The sequence below is a fragment of the Helicoverpa zea genome, chromosome 14, assembly GCF_022581195.2.
Source record: "Helicoverpa zea isolate HzStark_Cry1AcR chromosome 14, ilHelZeax1.1, whole genome shotgun sequence".
In the NCBI taxonomy this organism is placed as follows: domain Eukaryota; kingdom Metazoa; phylum Arthropoda; class Insecta; order Lepidoptera; family Noctuidae; genus Helicoverpa; species Helicoverpa zea.
The window spans coordinates 12154064-12173721 of NC_061465.1; the positions used below are offsets into that span (position 1 = coordinate 12154064).

At 35.1% G+C, this 19658-nt stretch overlaps 2 non-coding genes across 2 annotated transcripts; both read left to right on the forward strand.

Moving 5' to 3' along the window:
- Positions 1-951: 951 nt before the first annotated feature.
- On the forward strand, positions 952-1023 carry Trnap-agg. The gene has a single exon. It is a non-coding gene; the product is annotated as a tRNA-Pro (tRNA).
- Positions 1024-18200: 17177 nt separating this feature from the next.
- On the forward strand, positions 18201-18272 carry Trnap-agg. The gene has a single exon. It is a non-coding gene; the product is annotated as a tRNA-Pro (tRNA).
- Positions 18273-19658: the final 1386 nt, after the last annotated feature.

Here is a 19658-nt window from a genome sequence, read left to right on the forward strand (position 1 = left end):
TATTTTTATCCGAGTGCGAGAAATGGTTCCTTCAGAATCATACGGGACAGGGCTAATGAAAAATAAAAACTTAAAATTGCATCTAGGTAATTGAAGGGTATCATTAGGTTATATAGGTATTTATAGAACAAGCAAACATAACGAGCTATAAATTAAGATGTTTGTTCTGTGAAGCTAACTGATTGATCCGAACATTATAGTTCGGCCATTCAGAGAATGCGTTCCTGACACGTCGCGATTGAACTGACGACGTAACTACATTCATTGATTATTGATATAATAATGTTGTTTTAATGCTCCTCAATTGTTAAAACGGTAAACAACCAGCAAAAATATTTTTATCGTAACTGCAACGCCATTGCAAAGTTACGTCGTCAGTTCAATCGCGACGTGTCAGGAACGCATTCTCTGAATGGCCGAACTATAGTAGGTAAAATCTATTTACATACGTTGTTTACTGTATGTAAGTGGGACATATAGATGGAATATTTAGTGACAAGTTATGTCGATAGAAGACAGGTATTACTGATATGGATAATGTTGTGATAATTTGTAGGAATGATTACTGGTTGTTCTCACTAAATGCTTTTGGTAAAGTAGTGTACTTAATTTGCTTGCACGCGTGTGTTAAAATATAAATTGTATTAAGTAAAGATACTTAAAGTTTTAATTTACAAACCCACTTAAACAGCAGAAATACAGTAGTGTTCAAGATATTACGTCTAAGCTGTTTCGACCTCTTCCGGGAAAAATTGGGAAACACCATCACAGTTTTACGTGTAAGTGTGATAGAGGGTACAAAATCTTAACGCAAGCAGATACCAAGCCTGCAATGCCATGCCTCCAATTCCATTTAAAAGCAAGATCTTTATCAGTGACGAAGTGAAAGGTAGTACCTAACTATCAGATGTTTTATTATTGCAGAGTATTATTTAGCCATGCTAGACAGTCGGCTCGTTGGTCTAGGGGTATGATTTTCGCTTAGGGTGCGAGAGGTCCCGGGTTCAAATCCCGGACGAGCCCAATTTTTGTAACTATTCGTTAGAATATACCTAAGATCACGGTGAATAAACTATGAAATAGAGGAGTTTTTAGTTAAATCGTAAACTTCGCCGTAGCATTATTTTTGTGCAAATGATTTATCTTTTGAATTAATTCTTCCTTCTAACTATACATTCTTCGTAATATAAATACGTTGAGGTAAAACAACAAGGCAAATTGTACTCAATAATAAATAGAAAGTACAAAGCAATGCAATTAGCGTATAATCTAGGTCACCCATGAATAAATGACTGAAGTGCTGACACGTGGAGACTTTACCATACTTCTTATGAGTTTATTTTCCTATACACTATTGAGCAAACACTTAACTAAAGGTAGGTAATCTTGATAAGACTGTTCAGCAATTACATACTTATTAAGAAATAAACTTCTGCCTAATTGTAGCTTATGATTCAATTGTTTTCAATGATTTAATTGTTATTTTGTATTTCCATTGAATTTTAGTCGTATTTTACGTTTGAACTGAGTTTTTAATAAGAAGTCTTATCATGATTGTTTATCTCCAATAGATTTTAGGGACATTTTATTTGTCACTGTTACTCAGCTCCCTCTGGTTAGACTGGAAGCCGGCCGGATAGGATAGGCAGATGCTAATCAAGTCATATTTTAACCAGCCTAAAATAATTATTTTTAATCCACAAACTACCTAACTCACCGAATATTTTGAAATCCGATAAACAGAGGTACTAAAAGTCACTAATCTTTTTTATTACAATTCCACTCAAAAAATGTACAACAGAATTCGACCAAAAAAGTGTTTACTCAATTAAGCTGGCTCGTAGGTATTATTCTTGCTAAGGGCGGTCCCGGGTTCAAATCCCGGTCGAGAACAAACTTTTTGGTGATGGCTTTTGTAACGAGTTTAAAAGGTCAGAACGATGGGAATTTATTAGGAGAGGATACTTTTATATGACCTTTGCTTATTGATTTCTGCAAATGCTTGTCGCTTAAATGTGCTCTGAAGAAGTATATCTAGATATTTATAAAAATATAAATTACCTTTAACTTTTTTGCAAACACGTCTTCTGGAAATAGAACTCTTCAAATGTATCAACATAATGTTAAAAGTAAAACTAATATTTCAGTAATAAATGAAAACAGACAAAACTATTTCAAAGTACATAATTACTTTGCGTTTTTACTTTCATAGTTTCGGAGCCTGTGCAAACAAACAAACAAAAAAATGTTTCCTCTTTACTAAATTATAGTAGATTCGTCTGTTCATTGCAATTCAAGTAAACTTGTATGGAGGTAATGTCCAACTATAAGTTAGTCTATCTTTAAGTATCTACCTCTAGTAAGCAATACAATATCTTAGATCGGTTATAGAAATCCTCTGTAAGTCAAGTAGCAACAGACACAATCATGCATATTATGTAATCTGTGAGCAAACAACAATAACGTCTATAGACGTCCCATTAGTCATTAGCCGCGCTAATTACTTAATGTTAATTAGCTTATAATTACACTCCCACCTGATTGATGCTTAATGCTGACTTGTCTATTGGACCTGCAAATAATCCTTAGCTAACACTAATCTTCCCACTTCTTGAAAATATTATAACAACGTATTAAAAAAAAAACACAAACATAGCAGTCGCTCCTTGTAAAATACTGGTACTCAGCTGCATGTGGTTAGACTGGAAGCCGACCCCAACATAGTTATGAAAAGCCAGTAGCTGAGCACCAAACATGCAGTGATCGCCTACTTATATGATCTCCTACTGCTCAACTCACCCGGGCAACTTGATACACTTACCCTGGTAGACTGGTTCAACAATCAATCAATTATTTTATGTCTTTTACCTATTTTTATTGGTCAACCAAAGCAAAACAGATGGTCAAAATAACTTTGACAACCATCTTATATTAGTTAGAATGCTAGATAATTATATTATCAAGCGAACTCAAGCGTCAGGTATTCTACCTGACACATGCTGAGTTGGACTCCCATTCGGTGCAAACGTAAGACACTGCAGCGCGCCGTTAATCTCTGATTGTATTTCATATTTTATGTTTCTCTTTCTACCCACTTCTTGTTTTGTTTTATTTTTCTTATTGTGTATCTTTGTGGTGTCTTTTTGTTTGTCTGAATAAATGTTTTATCTATCTATCTATCTATCTATCTATCTAACTAAGTTACTAAATAAGTTACAAAACGTCAGATATCTAAATTAATTTTAAAATCAATTGAACAAACTAAGCGTTCTCCTACCACAGCGATGTCAATTAGAAACCGAAAACAATTAGCGGATACTTCCGAAACGTTGACCGCGTAATTATCCGGAATATCCGAAATATCCGTTTTATCCGGAAAACTTGATTAAAATTGGTTTGGCAAACGGTGGCAGCCAGAGCTAACACCAAGTCCTAATTAGTAGCTCGTCATTAAACAGATTTGGTGGACAATTGTCGCGTATGTTGGATAGTTGAGGATAGATCCGGGACATGTCGGATAGTTTGTGTCAATACTACGGTATGGGATAGGTTTGGTTCCTCTGTGTAATTTAGGGGTGACCATAAAGTTCGGAGCAAGCAGGACTGTTCACATTTCCATGTTTCAGGGTGACCTGTTATTCTTTATTGATAAATCTATTCTCATATTTCCAGTTGCAAAGTTTTTGGCAATAAATCAATAATATATATTTTTTATGTAAACATATTTCGTAATGTACAAAAAGCAAATGTCTATCTTCAATTTAGAGCAGGAATCTAAAATGTATGTTTACTACAAAATAAACAGACAACGTTGTGTCGAACAAATAGTACAATTTTTACCTCGTTGTAACAAAACGCCTGAAGCAAGGCTTTGATCTAAATCATCGTTTAACAAAATGTTTACATAAATATTACATGAGTTAATTTGTTCACTCAAATGAATTAATTTTTCATGAAAAATATAAGCGTATCTATGTTTGCGTCTTTCATCATTGGCACAAATAACTTCTAAAAACAGTAAAAAGCAAAAAAGGTGGATCTATAGCTATGTTTATTTTGCCACGGACTTCTAAACCGATTAGACGACCGATGTGTTTTAGTGTTGCATACTCATTCCTTCAGCTCAGATGACGAAAATAACGTTCACAATTCACCTTATTTCTCGAATCCTACACAGATCTCTAATCAACAAACGTGCTAGGCATAATCCTTTGTTTTCCTTTGCGTGACAAACGAACGTTCGATGAACAAATCGACTGTCTATGGATGATGGACGGCCATGTTACCTGCGCGCCGATGTTACCGCCCCGCCGATGTTACTGACACGCCGATAGTGCGCCATGATTTGCATGCAACGAAGAAATTGTTTGTGGAGTTATAAATCAGTATTTATAAAGTCGTGGTGGCCTAGTAAATAAAACATCAACATCTCAACATCAAGTGTATGGATTCGATTCTAGGACAGGCAAGTACCCATGCAACATTTGTAAAAATTTTCTCATATACCTTGGACAAAATGAATGATTAAAGGTGAAGGAAATCATCTCGAGGAGGAGCCTTGAAAATAAAGTCTGAAAAGTCTAACGAGCAATCCTTCTCTGTGTGACAGGACAATAGAAAAGGCTGATGATAATGATTTGTTCTATACACGTTCTATATTTTTAAGTCAATATTTTCCTCAATTCACAAAAATACATTTTATTAAACTTGCAGGCTCCCTCATTCTCCATAATGGCGGACCCAAGCATCTGTATCTACGGTTCCGTCTAAAATAGACGAAGTGAGCAAGAAAATTATTTTAATTGAAAAACTTGGCGCGCCCTCATTAGCGGCGCTCATAATTAATTATTTATTGTGCCCCCAGTCGTATTTCTGGATTCATATTTTTTCGTCTCCATTTTTAGAATGGATAAGAGCAAAAAAGTTTTGTAATAATAACATTTTGATGTAATGAAGCGCTTTTGTTTCATTTGCCTCGCTTTTCACCTTCATTGGTGACTGTTTTAGGGAACGTATTTGGCAGTCGTTACGGGTAGGCAGAAACTGAAAATAATTCTTACCAAGGTATTCGGTTGTCCAGGTTAGGGAGGTTGAAGAGGTCAGATCAGTAACTCTATGTTAAACACTGATACTCAGCTTCATCGGATTAGTCAGAAAACCGCCTCAAACATACATACAAGGCTAGACAGATGATGAGTTAGTTAATAGCTAAGTAATGTTAATATTTTTTTGTAACGAAAACAAACTTATCAGGATGTTCACAATATTAAGTTGTTAGTATAATGCAAATGTGAGAAAAAAGATGGAAAATTGAGTCGAACAAAGCGTTTCAGAGCAAAATTCCTGCAGTGTACTGAAAACATAACTTTAGCGTGCTTCATAAAATATTTCCCTCTTGCTAGTAAAATAACATTTTCCGCTGAATATGCTGACTGGAAGGTTTTAATAGGTGTAAACTTCACACGAGTGGGTATTATACAGGGTGCGCCAAGTTACTGGCAAGCTTTTATTGTATCCATGCTTTGGACATGTTTTTTTTTTATTTTTCATCGGGTTTGTTGTTGAAACATGCTGTGTTGAAGAAACAGTTTTTACTTTGAAGCACCCTTTTTAAGTATAAAATGTATTGGTATCATTTTATTCTTTATGCCAGAGGCTTGCTAATTTACTATAACTTTAGACACGCGATCAGAAGAAAATAAGGCTATCAATCCGGTAAAAACCTGTGTAATAAAACATCGTACAAATCTATGCTTAAATACTATGTAAATAATATGCTGTCATATTTTCAAGGTAATAATCACTTAATCCTAAAAAATGTTTCATGGTCCAAATTAAGTATAGATCTAGTAAAAAATAAAAAGCATGATCCTCTTTCGGTGCAGTTGGGTAAGGATACTGAAGTAAGAGGGTAAGTCTCGAGAGGTTATTACCCTGAGACGTGCTTACAGTCACACTGGCAACTAATTGTGACGTATTGTAAGTGAAGCGACGGACTTACGATAAGGGATGTTTACAGGTCAATAGATATAAGAGGATGCTTTGGTTTTATTTACAAGGGGGTAGTGAAAATACGTAGATCTATGGGATGATGAAGATGTGAGAGAATTAAGATTGAATAATACTGTGCAAAATGCTTTTTTTTAAACCGCTGAAATCCAGAAGTTTTGCAAAAGTGCTAAGTTGAATATTTAAAAATACAATAATGATTGGTAATATTTTGTATACTATGTCAAAGGAAGCCTGTGCCCTTCAGTGGGACGATTAAAAACGCTGATGATGATACATAAATTGATAATTTTGATGGAGGCAGCTTATTTTTCAACACTTTGGGAGCCAAAATCAATCAGTTATATTTTAATACATCAGTTAATAATTGTCACTTGATGTCACCCTAAAATTCACAGCAAAAACGATTACAGTACCCTAAAATTCACAGCAAAAACGATTTAATTCATTTATTATGTAAACATATCACTTAAATTGATAGTATCGGCTGATCGATAAGGGATCACCAAGCGCATTAATAAAGTATTTAATCTATTCGTACAATTAACGTTAAAATGCTTATTAATTTTGTATAAAACCAGTTTGAACTGGAATAAATAGGAAAGGCTTACCTTTGGGCGTCAATTAATTGGGCTAAGAGGAATTTATTTATGCAGCTGTAATATTTTAGCATGAGTTAACTTGGGGTAATTTTTTAACGTTTTAAATCACATTTTTTTATTTAATCTATAGGTATGAGTAGAAAAATATTATTAACTTATGAAAAAGATTTCAAAATGACATAACTTTTAGTAGAAGTTCCAAATGTCAAATCTCTAAATAATTTATTGCTTTCGAATCTACTAACCTTGAAGACTAACAAAAAATAGCAAATAAAAATAACACAACGACGTCTATTTTCCTACAAATCTCTGTTAAAATAAACCAGCTGTGTATTTAGGCTCTCCACTATAATTAAAATACTCTTGTATAATTTATACACCTCTCACAAAGCATCCATTTTAATTATACCTTACCATTTTCAAGGTCAAAATAATTGCTCTACAAATGACCTTGACCTTCTCTTATCTATAAAAGCGAAACGATAAATCTGAAAGCATTTTAATATCGATTCTGAAGCCATAAATTTTGTGAACCACGCAGGCTATGGAAAAAGGTACTTCCTCGCATAAATCTGTCAGCAGCACTTGATTGCACGGGTGTACTTGACCGCTAACATTGGCCGTCCTGTTATTGTACGGCGGTGCACGCAAGTTTTGCATTAAATGGCTCGATGGTAATTATACGTTGTAGTGTTGAATGTGGAATAGTGAATATTCAGTGGTGTTTGACCTTGAAGTGGTTAATGGAGCCATAAAATTAATTCTGTTATACCAGTGATTTCTACTTCCATAAAACTCGGTAATTTCTATAATCAGAGATAATTAAAAGTGAAGGGGCTGTTCTAGTTTTTACAACCAATAAAAATCACGACCAAAGTTATATTGTACAGACATAAAAATCGTATGACCAGATTCAAGTGGTTGGTGTGAACAAATTAAAGAAAATGAACAGTTCGGTATTATCATCGTAAAATATAATTTAAGTATATACAGTGGATAACTTTAACATAATAATAATATTATGTAATTTACAATAGGTAATTGATATCGTTATCGAAGATACGAGACAACAATTACGGCGCGTAAACTTTTGATAATATTAAGATTATTATATCTTGTTATAAACTATGGCTTAAATACTGACTTTAAAAGATGACAAAGTGAATATTTATAGGGATCTTGATAGGAGATATCGGACTGAGGTACAATTCCAAATATTCGGATCCTTTTCTTTCAATAGTTTTTTCAGAAACACGGATTATAATACGATTTTCCCTTTGTAATCTAAACGAAATTTTCTCTATCTAATAATCTGCAAGTCCCCAGAAACTGCAGTTCTCGAGTTGATTTCACCTACAACAATTGTTGAACAGCATTTAATGTAACTCGTATTAACAATCCCATTTCTTCAGCACACCGAACCAAGGCAAACACTAATAAATGTCATTATGTACCACAACATGTTTCACGTTAACCAAGAAACTAGTTTGCCTAGTACTTCCCATTCTAATTAATTTTCTTGCAGACGCCCAAGACTAATGCCAGTGGAATCCCGACAAATGCTATTGTTTCGCAATTGCCATCGATTTCTCGTTAATCCTTGAGGTGCCAATTAAAATGGCCTGCCAACTATTTTGTTGTGTTGTCTTGCCAATATATTGGGTTTGGACAATGGGGTGGTAAGCAATTAAATATTTAGTCTTTAGAAACTGCAGTTTGAAGTTTTAAGTGCGATTATATGGAGGAAGAATGAGTTTGAAAGTTCTAGTTTGAATCTTACAGCGGCAGCCTAAAGTCTCAAGCCTAAAGTGATTTGCACACAGCAAATATAAAGGAACTTGTAACTAATATATACTCATATTATAAAGCTGATAAGTTTTATAATATTGCGGTCAGTGGAGGGTGAAACCCTCTTAAGGACTTTCTCAAAGTCAGAACAAACGAGAGTGGACCAGCATCGCCTCCGTCGAGCATCTATTGATGGGACGGCTCAGGATGGCTCCGGACTGAGAGGAGCACAAAAAGCTGACGGCCAACCATCAGGAAAAAAGAGGTCCCAAAAAAGAGAAGAAATGTTGTTCAGTAAATGACTAAACAGATTGGTATTCTTATAAAAATAACCAATTCCATCATTTTGGATGCACAAAATTCAAGTTTTTATATATTACAAAAATATAATAAACTATATTGCAAAAAACTTTACACACAAACTCAGAGTTGGCCTATATGGAACAGTAGATAACCTACGATAGGCGTACTCGGATCGGCGTACATAATAATTGTTTATTCGAAATCGCGCGCTGTTTAATTTGCCCTCGAAGCCGGCGCAGTGTGTGCCGAACGCTAGATATGCGATTTTGTTTAAATTGTATCTTCTCTGTATTGGAGATGTGTTTCAGAGGGGATTTTTTGAATATTATACTCTTTATTTTGTTGGTTTGGAATATCTGCTTTTTTATTGGAATTGTCTATTATACGTGTTCCTTTAATAATGGTGGCTGCATACTCTCTTTTGGTTTCTTATCTCAACTATTCCTATCATTTTTTTAAGTTACTTATAACAAATATTTATGATAAGTATACATAGGGTATTACTGTCTTCAAAGATTAACCATATAATATATTGCTAAAGAAATATTTAGGTAATATCCTAGATCCTGCTAAAGATTACATTATTATCTGCGAATACGTTAAGTATTAGGTAATTGCAACCATGGAAACCGTTGATATTTAAACAAAATATGAATTCTATGATTTGAGTAAGAATGCACTGACGCCTGCAGTGGGAACGATAATGCAACAATAGGATAATAATGTTATACTTCAGCTCGATTCATTCTCAAATACGCAACGCAGGAATGGCTCCCAAAGGATTTTTATTCGCTTTTTATGAATTCTTATAGCAATATTATGCTAAGTTGTATTATATACTGCTCGTGGTGGTACCAGAATATTCCTTCTGCAATCGTTGCTGTTATTAGAAATGATTTCTCTGAAAGCTGTATGGATTTATATAGAACGTGGCCTCAAGACAGATTCATCGGCATCTGCCTAGCTTTTACCCAAATAGGTCGAGGTCGGCTTCCAGTTGAGCAGGATGCAAGTGTGCGTTCGAAAAGGAGTGACAGTCTATCTGGCCTCCCCAACCAAGTAGGTAACCTGGGAACACACAAAACGCTTGATAAGACTGGTTTTCAGACGTTTTGGCCTCCGACTACCCGTAACTACTCACAAAGATACATATATCCTTCGTGTTTCATCGCTAGATTATTATTTCCAAATTGCGTCGTATCTTAAAACTTAACTTCTCAGGTAGCCCGATCATAAATTGTAAAATTTTACCTCACAGTATTAAAATCCAAGCCCTTTTATATTATATCGTTTTATTTCAGGTTTGATTTTTGACACCCCCGGGATGCGGCGGGCGAGAATTGATTACACGAATGTACTTTTGTTTCATTAAGTGAGGCTCGTAAAATATGCCCGTATTTTAGTCCAATAAGAATTTATTTGGGTCAAAAAGTTCTGAATGAAATTAAAAACGTAACTTATTGGTGTTCTGCGCGTAATTAGTATTCGGTTTGGATTTATTCGCATGATTTATGCGAATAATGGCGCGTGACAAATTATCAGGTGTTTGGGGTGTTGTACGTGTGTTCCTAGAAATTTATATAGAACTTAGTAAGTAATTAAAGGTGCAATGAAGTCAATAATTGTCAAACATAACATTACTAGTTAGCATGTCACCTGTTAGTCTCCTGGTCTATTTGAAAAGTTTATAGTGAGGATTGGGCACGATCTCTAAATAGCTTTACAGAGAGCTCTAATCACTAACTCGGAAGCTTGATTAATTATTTTTGAAGACGAATTCTATTCATACCATATTCGATTATCGATGAACTAAGATAGGTATCACTTACATAATTACAAGACAAATCTAAAGATTAAAGACATTAATGCTACAACATGTTTCCCCGACACCTCGAACTTGACAACCAATAATATCATTCCTCGAGAGTGCCCGAAACTCCCCGAAAGTACCCGAAAGTCCCCGAAACTTCCAGAAGCCTTAGGACAAGGTGTCAAACTTGTAGCATAAAATCAATTTGGGCGAGACCACATGTTGCCATAACGTGGGCCCTATAATGTGCCCTTATGGGCAAACTTGACAGATTTGGGCACGCTCGAGCAAATTGTTGAGGGGGAAGGGAGTAGTTTGCCGTGTTAACGATTAATTATGTTAGTGCAGGATTTTGTGAAAAAGTTTAAGGAGCCTACTCCAATATGGCCAATGTAGAAGATAATAATGTCCCAAATATAGAAAATAATCAATACTTATATTGTAAAGAGAAAACATTGTTTGTTTGTTTGTACCTTGAAACTGAAAACTTATCAACCAATTTGAAAAATTCTTTAACTGTTAAACAATTACTTACACTCTTCCTGAGTAACATAGGCTATATTTTAGTTCTCAAGGGACACGGGTGAAACCGCGGGAAACGGGTAGTACTTAAATACAACATCTTCAGTTGAGCAGTTTTATTACAAGAACAAAACAAACAGACAGACACAGTTCCCTTTCATACCGCGTTTCTAATATTACTAAAGTAGAATACGAATAAATTATTCGGTAGGTATTTACTTTTATGTTGGCGTATTTGCGAAATTGGGTCTCATTGTAAACCGTCTCATATTTAAATGAAGTGGTTACTCGATAAGATGAATAAATAGCTGTATTAAATTTCGACCTTCGAGTCTTGTTTGGTTTAGAAAACGTTCTTGTCATTGGTTCGTCTTTTATGAAACAATGCTATATTTTATATCTATTAAATAATTTATTAACATTATTTTCATATGTAAATAAACTGGTAATGGAATATTTTACATAATATGACCAAAAATCTTAACGTTGGTTAGGTTAGTACAAGTAATAAATAAGTGATAAGAAAACATACATAACCATTATAATATGAAGAAATCCCTCTTGCGTTCAAAACAGGTACATACTCATCCAGAGGTGCCGAATTATATACCAAATACTAAACTACTGCAACTATTTGAAAGTACGTTTTTGTCACCAACCACACAAACGAAGAAGTTTTTACGACATTACATATAGGGAGGATGGTACTCCGCTGTCAAGTTCACACGGCATAATTAATTGACAACACACCTATTGAGAACTTTGAGAGTACTTGGACCTGACTCAATTGTAAAAGGTTTGTCTTGGAGGTAATAACACAATAACCCTTGAAATTAAAAAGCCATCAAGAACATTAGTATTGAATTTATACGTAACATTATTATTTCTCATTATTAAAATGAGTGTCAAAATCTCAACACGAATTTGATCAATTTAAAAGATTGTCTGAACCTTCCTCTTAATTTATCTTTTGGTGAAAACTGCATGAAAATCCGCGTAGGAAATTATAGCTTCCTGCAAACAGACAAAAAATTATTATCATACCAATGCCAATGAAATACCGAGAAGTCGATGTACATATTGAAATGCGATCGTAAGTTACAAAAAAAAACAACTAAAAATTGCCTTTTAGAGCAAATTTTTTTTTAAGTTACATAATATCAGATGTCTGCTGTAAGTACCAGGTTGACACGAGCGTGCAAGAGGTTGCGTTCAGTAAAGTTAACAAGAAACTTCATTACGGCGGGATCCCGTGATTAACGTTAACATTATCGTACGCCGACCGCTCTTGTGCCAGCTGCGATAGTGCGGGGAACAACTATAGATAAAATAACATCGAAAGCTATTTTTTGGAGAAATCGCTCCATGTAAAAAACTGGTCGTCGTAAGCATGATAGAATGATGATGAACATCGAAACTCTTTGTGAACTAAACCTCAACACGCTAAGGAAGCGTGAAAACTATAGCTAAAATACATGCGTTTAGATAAGGAAATGTATGATCACAGTTGACTTGCTGAGATATCAACTTGTCAGATGTTTTAGATTTGTATTCAAAACTGCGTCCATTAACGATTTGCGGCACATATAGTTACGATATAAAAAAGACAGAAAAGTAATCTGCAAGTGCCAGTAATTTATTCTTTTGAATACCACAAAATTTCCCAAATTAATTAGTAATTTACAAAAACTATCGACACTAACCCACCACTAGTGCCTGTATTCGCAATCTAGTGTAACGATCTGCTATTAAGAGCTAGGTAAAAGTGGGTAAGACGTGCTACCCTACACATAGAACGCCTCTAGACGTTACACGTACAGCATTAGCTTAGAATAAGCTAAGCATGGAAAACAAAATGACTAGCGGAGGTGCCATAACGGAAAATCTCCTAACTGATCTGTCAGACAGGGAGCGGTCACGCGATCAAGCTTTCAAGCGTTTTGCAGTTTTGCGTTCTAGGTCTACTACTACTTCCTCTACTTGATCGACGCGGTCAGAATGCCTCCTGTGTCAGTATATCTATATAACGTCCTAAAGAACAACACTGACCGCTTAAATGCTTGACCGCGTGATCGCTCTCTTTCTGATAGATCCCTAAGAAAGTAGCGCGCCAAAATGCGAATGTTTGGGGACGAGGAACGTTACTGTCTGCACCCTTACACGCATTCTTTGGACCCGAATATTTTTTGTAATACCAAAAATCGTTCACACATGTCTCATAGAACCCAAACGCCACGTTATTCCCTCGTAATTGACGGTTTTGCCTATGCCCACTATACGCATTTGAGCTAGAAGAAGGCTCCTGACCTACCTGCATTATGGTATCTCCACTCATCTTTCCTTACTCCGTGGCTTAGAATACCTAAGCGTTAAGCTACACTTGAATGCCGTACTAAGCTAGTAGAGCTGTGAAGTAAGGTACTAAGTATTTTCATTTAATTTTAGTTCGTACATGCTAATGATCTGGTTTAGAGATAATTATTTTAGGATAAGAAGTTCAGTTACCTACTGTAGTTTAAGATGTTTGCCTTTTTATTTTTGTGTTGTGAAAGAACCTATTTTTATTCCTTCTTAGCTTAATTTTTTAATTAGATATTGTCCATTTCAAAGGTAAGAAAGGGCAAGGTTCTTGGAATTAAGCCAACGTTAAATATAAAACAAACAATACTACTTGAGCTTATGACACTAACAAAATAAAACCCAATTTACAAAAAAAGACACACCTATTTAATTCAAAGACAATAGTCCAAAAACATTACTTCCCAAAAACCAGTCCATATAACCCCAAACTGCTTCACATTGGCCATTACCCCAGCTTTTTATACGCGCACTCGTTAGGCCAGGGGTACATTGTACCCCTAACGAGCAATTTAACTACAACACATTGCTATTAAAAATGAATCGGGGGTGCAGGTATTACCCCAATTCATTTGGGGGATACTTTGGGATAATTGTATGGCTGCATTTTGGGAGAAGTTACGGTAATGGTTTTAAGGTGTCTTCTAAGGGGTTAGGGGTATTCTAAGCTTAATTTTGTTAGTGGTAACGGTTTAATTAAAGTCATAGAATTTGGGTGTAGAATACCTTAATTCTTTATTCAGCTAAGATTCTAGATTTTCGGGGCTAGACAATGACAGAAATAATCTTTAAATGTCTTTTTTTAAGTATTTCTGTCCCCTACGCTTTCTAAATAGTTCATTTCTTTTGGATAATTGCATTTGTAATAAAACAGCTTCTGCTATTAGTGATTCTAAGGCCCCCATTCAACGCACTTAGATATATGGGCTGCTCATAGCCTTTCTCGATAAATTAGTTGTTTAATATTTTGATGTCCCTGAGATTAACTCGTTCAAATTCTTCAGCTTTATTCTCCTGACTTCTTTCTCCTGACTCAACAATCACTATGAACACAGAAAATCTATAATCAACATAACAATGTTCTGTAATATATTCTCCAACCAATAACAGTTCCATAAAAAACAATTGTGCCCACACACAGACACAGGGAAGTTTGTTTTCCTCGTAAATATAAGTTTGAACCACGGACTCAGGAAAGATGAGCGGAGATGCCATGATGCAGGTAGGTAAAGCGCCTTCTTCTAGTTGAAATAAGTAAACAGACAAGGCTCTCGAGGTCTTTGAGGCATCTGTCAATGATTTCTGGTATTACAAAAAGTGGTCGGGTGTCCAAAGAAGGCGTATAAGGACGAAGACAGCAACGTTCCTCGTTCCCCGCATACCCGCTTTTTGGCGCGTTACTTTCTTAGGAGATTTTCCGTTACGGCACCTCCGCTAATCATTTTGTTCTCCATGGTTTGAGCGCAGATCAAGACAGGGCGGTTACGATCTACTTACATACTTACTTCTAAGTTGGTTTTTGAGATGGGGGTGCAACGAGAGATACACTTTATGATCGTATTACAAATACAATAAGTAGGTGTAATGAGTTGGTTTATGATTTAGTGTCGTACCAAGCCTTACTTATAAAGCTGTGGAGTTTGTTTGTTCGTGAGTGTGATCATCTCAAGAACTACTTACTGGTCTGATATGAAATATTATTAAAGTGTTAGGTAGTCCATTTACTGAGACAGGCTAAAGGCTTCTTTTAATGTACGTCTTTTTGGTATCCTTTTGGTGCGCAGAGTGTACTTTCAGATATTTTTTTGAGGATTTATAAAAAGTCGTAGCAAGAAAATCAGGGATTTTTAATTACTGTTCGAACGTCTGATTTCTAAGTATATTAAGATGTTATTATGTTACTATTTGCAGACATGAATAATGCATTACAAATTAATTCAATTGTCGACTCTATATTGAATATCCGTTATCAATTATGAAGCAATTGATTACTGTTAATTAATGGATTGTCATTTTAACTAGAAGTCATTTGGTATCCGTTGTCTATCAGTTTAATTGAGATACAGCGTGTAATCATAGCTGTAAGACAGTCACATGGATATTAATTTCATAATGATGTACTGACAAACAGGGTCTTATTAAGCTGATGAGATGTTTGATTATTCTGGCTTTGATAGTAAAAGCTAACACTACACTTCTCCGTTAACATAAATTCGTAAGAGGTAAGCTGCGTTCTTTAGGATTGGTGATGCTTAAAATCTTTGCAGATTATGACTTCCTATAAATGCGGGAGTTTATTTTTCGGTACCTATACAAACTTAAACATAGAGACAGGATATTTGTTATGCGTAGGTATAAACCTATCTTATTTATTTATTTATTTATTTTGTTTTAAAGAAAGCTTACAGACTAATTACACCAATTATTTAACAAAGTATATAAAATAATTGCTAATGACAAGCTTCCACATGTTTACAGAATTATATTAAGTTCATATTTTTAACAAACAAACGTGTTTCACTTGCATCTGCCTGGACATATAAATTTATCTTTATCTTAGTGCCAAAATGGGACCCTTTGACAGTAATGCCTCATCATTATATTATTTTTACAATCAATACAAAAATATAATAATAAGCACTCGTTCTTAAACAAAACTCTTAAATTTTCACTACTCCAAAACTGATTCTATCCTACCTACTTATATTTACCGATCTCATCAACGTACATATTTACTTACAGCTCAGTGCGTTCCAAACTTATTGACAAAGCGGAGCTTGCGTGTGCAAGTAGGTCAATCTTCAGCTAACTACGGATCTATGGACCTATCTATATTATCTAAGTATAGCCTCTAAATATTACCAGTCCCTTCTGTTTTACCTAATTGTGTTATTAATCATTTGTTCGGTAAAGCTGGAGTAATTAGTACTTGAAATTGGGAGTCTTATAAATCAGCTGTCATTTTGAGCATCTTTGGAAGTTGATACGGGTAGTCAGAAGATGGTAAATCTGACAACCCGTCTTACCTAGTCGTATTGGGTTGAAGAGGTCAGATAGGCAGTCGCTCGTTGTAAAACACTGGCACTCAGCTGCATCCAGTTAGACTGGAAGCCGAAGGCTAGACAGTTGATGAATGAAGTCTTATAAATAGAATATTGAAAATCGTCTAAAGTAGTATTTTCGGTTTTATAACCTAATTGCCTTTCCAAAGAAGAAATATTTTGTTTTTGTTTTTATATTAAAGAATATATTTTATCGATCTATTAAAGATGTTATTTACAAGATAACTTTTTTATGGTCAACAATATTTTGAAATTGATTTTGTTACGCACTAAGAAAAATAGCCTGTAATTTATAATTCAAGGGGCGTTCATCTTTGAAATTAATCTTGCCGAAACTACAGCTAATCTTAGAGAATTTCCAATAAAATCCATATCTATCTAAGATTGCAATCAATGCTGCAGTATTTCTTGGAACGTATAAATCGGATATGAATTGTCTCCGATCCTAATGGATCTAAGTGCGTTTATGTCCAAGTTTAATGTATGTACAAGTTGTCATTACTTACGAAACATATCTACAGCAAACATAATTAAAGGTTTGTAGGGATGTCTGTATGTTTGGCACTACTCGATAAAAAATGACTGTAATATACCTACATATGCGTGTGTATCTATATTTCTTATTCAGATGCGAAGAGTTGTACCCCCGAGACTCGAATGAAACCGAGAGAAACGACTAGTTTAACATTAACACTTTCATGGTGACATAGATAACCATGTGCAGCATTACAGCACAAAAGGGCTGCTATATGGTGCTGCCATGGAGAATGAAATGACTAGCGGATATGTCATAGCACAAAATCCTCTAAGAAAGTAGCGCAGCAAATGAGGGTGTTTGGGGTACGAGTGACGTTACTCCGCTCTTATACGCCTTCTTTGGGAAGTTCCCATTATTTTCAAAACAAAATCACCAATCCATCAAGACCAGTCTTTAACAGATTGGGTTCTAGTAACTGATCAAGCCCACCGTACGTAGCTTGACCTACAAGAAGGCGCCTGACCTATCTTCCTTATGGTATCTCTGCTTTCTTTTCTAACTCCGTGGCTACACATACAGGATGTGTACTTACGTGTTTACGAGCCTACAGGGGGCTGTATCTGTTGTTTATAAGGGGCAGGTATAAATTTGACGCGGTGGCGAATACGATTGTATTATGGTGTTTAAAGGATGGGAAATGGGATGACTTGGGAACAGTTTGGTGTTCTTGTTGAGAGGTAATTTAAAACTAAGTGAATTGATGAATTTTTAAACCGTGTTTAAGTTTTATGTCCCTGTTTGAAGCACCTTTTCCCTACTAAGTATGTGTCTTTCAGCAGCTTTTGATCAAGTTGAAGAAGAGGATTCTTTGGGATGCAGAAGAAATCGAGGGGCCAGTTTATTCATACCTATTGTCGTCTACCAATAGGTGTAGGTCTTTAATGTTTTTTTTTATCTGTTTAAATAATACCATAAATGTCATAATAAGATATTAAAATGCGTCTGATAATGATTTTATATACGGGATTTTCTTTATTAATGAAGTTTTATTGCGACTTGCTGCCAAGTATCTTTATACTACCAAGTACCGATAAGGAATGGGATTAGAAATCGCGACAGCTGTATTCAACTCTCGCTCATGTGCTATAGTGTATGAGCGAGAGGTAAATACAGCTGTCGCGATTTCTAATCCCATTCTTTATCGGTACCTAGTATTTTTTAATCATATTAAAATGATTAGACCTGCGAATTGAACAAATTTGTCAGCCGGCTCGTTGGTCTAGGGGTATGATTTTCGCTTAGGGTGCGAGAGGTCCCGGGTTCAAATCCCGGACGAGCCCAAACTTTTTTCATCTTTTTAATACGAATCAACAAAATGAACAATTCGAAATGCAATTTACACTTGTTTACGTTAATTATTTCAGCGGTAAATCTTACGAACCGTGGTATTTTAATGACGACAATTGAAATGGTTTAATTGGTCGATTATCGGCGAAAAATAAAGAACAGAAATAAAAACGACAAGCGTCGAGCGCTCATTAATAAAACTACTTGGTGCTTTATGTGCTTGCATTTTCAGAATTTACGGGGTTTTTTGTGAAAAGTTAAATTTTAATATTGTGTGTGCATTTTTGGTTTATCATCGAAATTCTGGAGCATGTTATTTAAATTGAAAAGTTTATTTAATATGCATGGTATTTCTGGTATTAATAAGTATTCAATATTCTTTGATATCTACATAATAAGTAGTTATAAGGAAATAAAAGTGTATAAAAAGCGATTTTAAATAGATTAACAAAGTAGGTAGGTACTCAAGACTTATTATGATTTTTTACCTATCGTGACTATTCGGCCCACATAGGCCGAGTTCGGCTGATCTTATGATTAGTTCCGTCATACAAATCATTAATCATCTTAATTATGAAAGTAAAGCAAATATAAACTAGCAAAAACAACAGAAAAACATGGGTTGGCCATGCAAGAACCACTATCGCGATGATGACTATAACAGTGTTATACAAAAATAAATAAAAGCCAGTTCAGTTAAAGATAAAAAGTCATTTATTCAAAGTGGAAATCAGCAGTTTTCAAATGTCAAATTTACAAAAGACAGCTGCCAAAAACGCCAGCCATTCACCACTTCCTATGTGTTTTTAGCTAGCATCTACATAGACCACTCCAAAGTCCACTGTGTCTGTATACCCTAAGATTAGTATACAAACCTAGAACTCCTAAACGCTAGATGTCGCCACTTTACATACCTACCGTCACTCACCGCGAATAAACATGATATTAGAGTCCATTGAACCCAGAGTTGGAATAATCAGGCAAATTGCGCGGTGGTGACAATGTTGTTCTACTCTCCCTCAGCCCTCGGGACTGGAGACCCTTAGAGTAAACAAAATAAAATTAAACGCCTGCGTTTTTGTGTGACGGGATGCTGTGAGGTATGTAGTGGGGAAATTTAAATATATTTTTTTTGTATTTTTTTATTGGTTAGCATGGTTTTTTCCCTTGAATTATATACGAATATAAAAAATAATCGAAGAATAAACTCATAAGATATGGGCGTAATATACCTTTCCGCGGTTTTATTCGCATCGTATAAAAACTGTGAACGCCGCCAGCGCTCTTTAAAGCGCTTAAATATATATTTTTTTTGACATAATTTTATTATTGCTGTTTTTGAAATATCTTAACTTTAACGGTATTTAGACACAAATAAA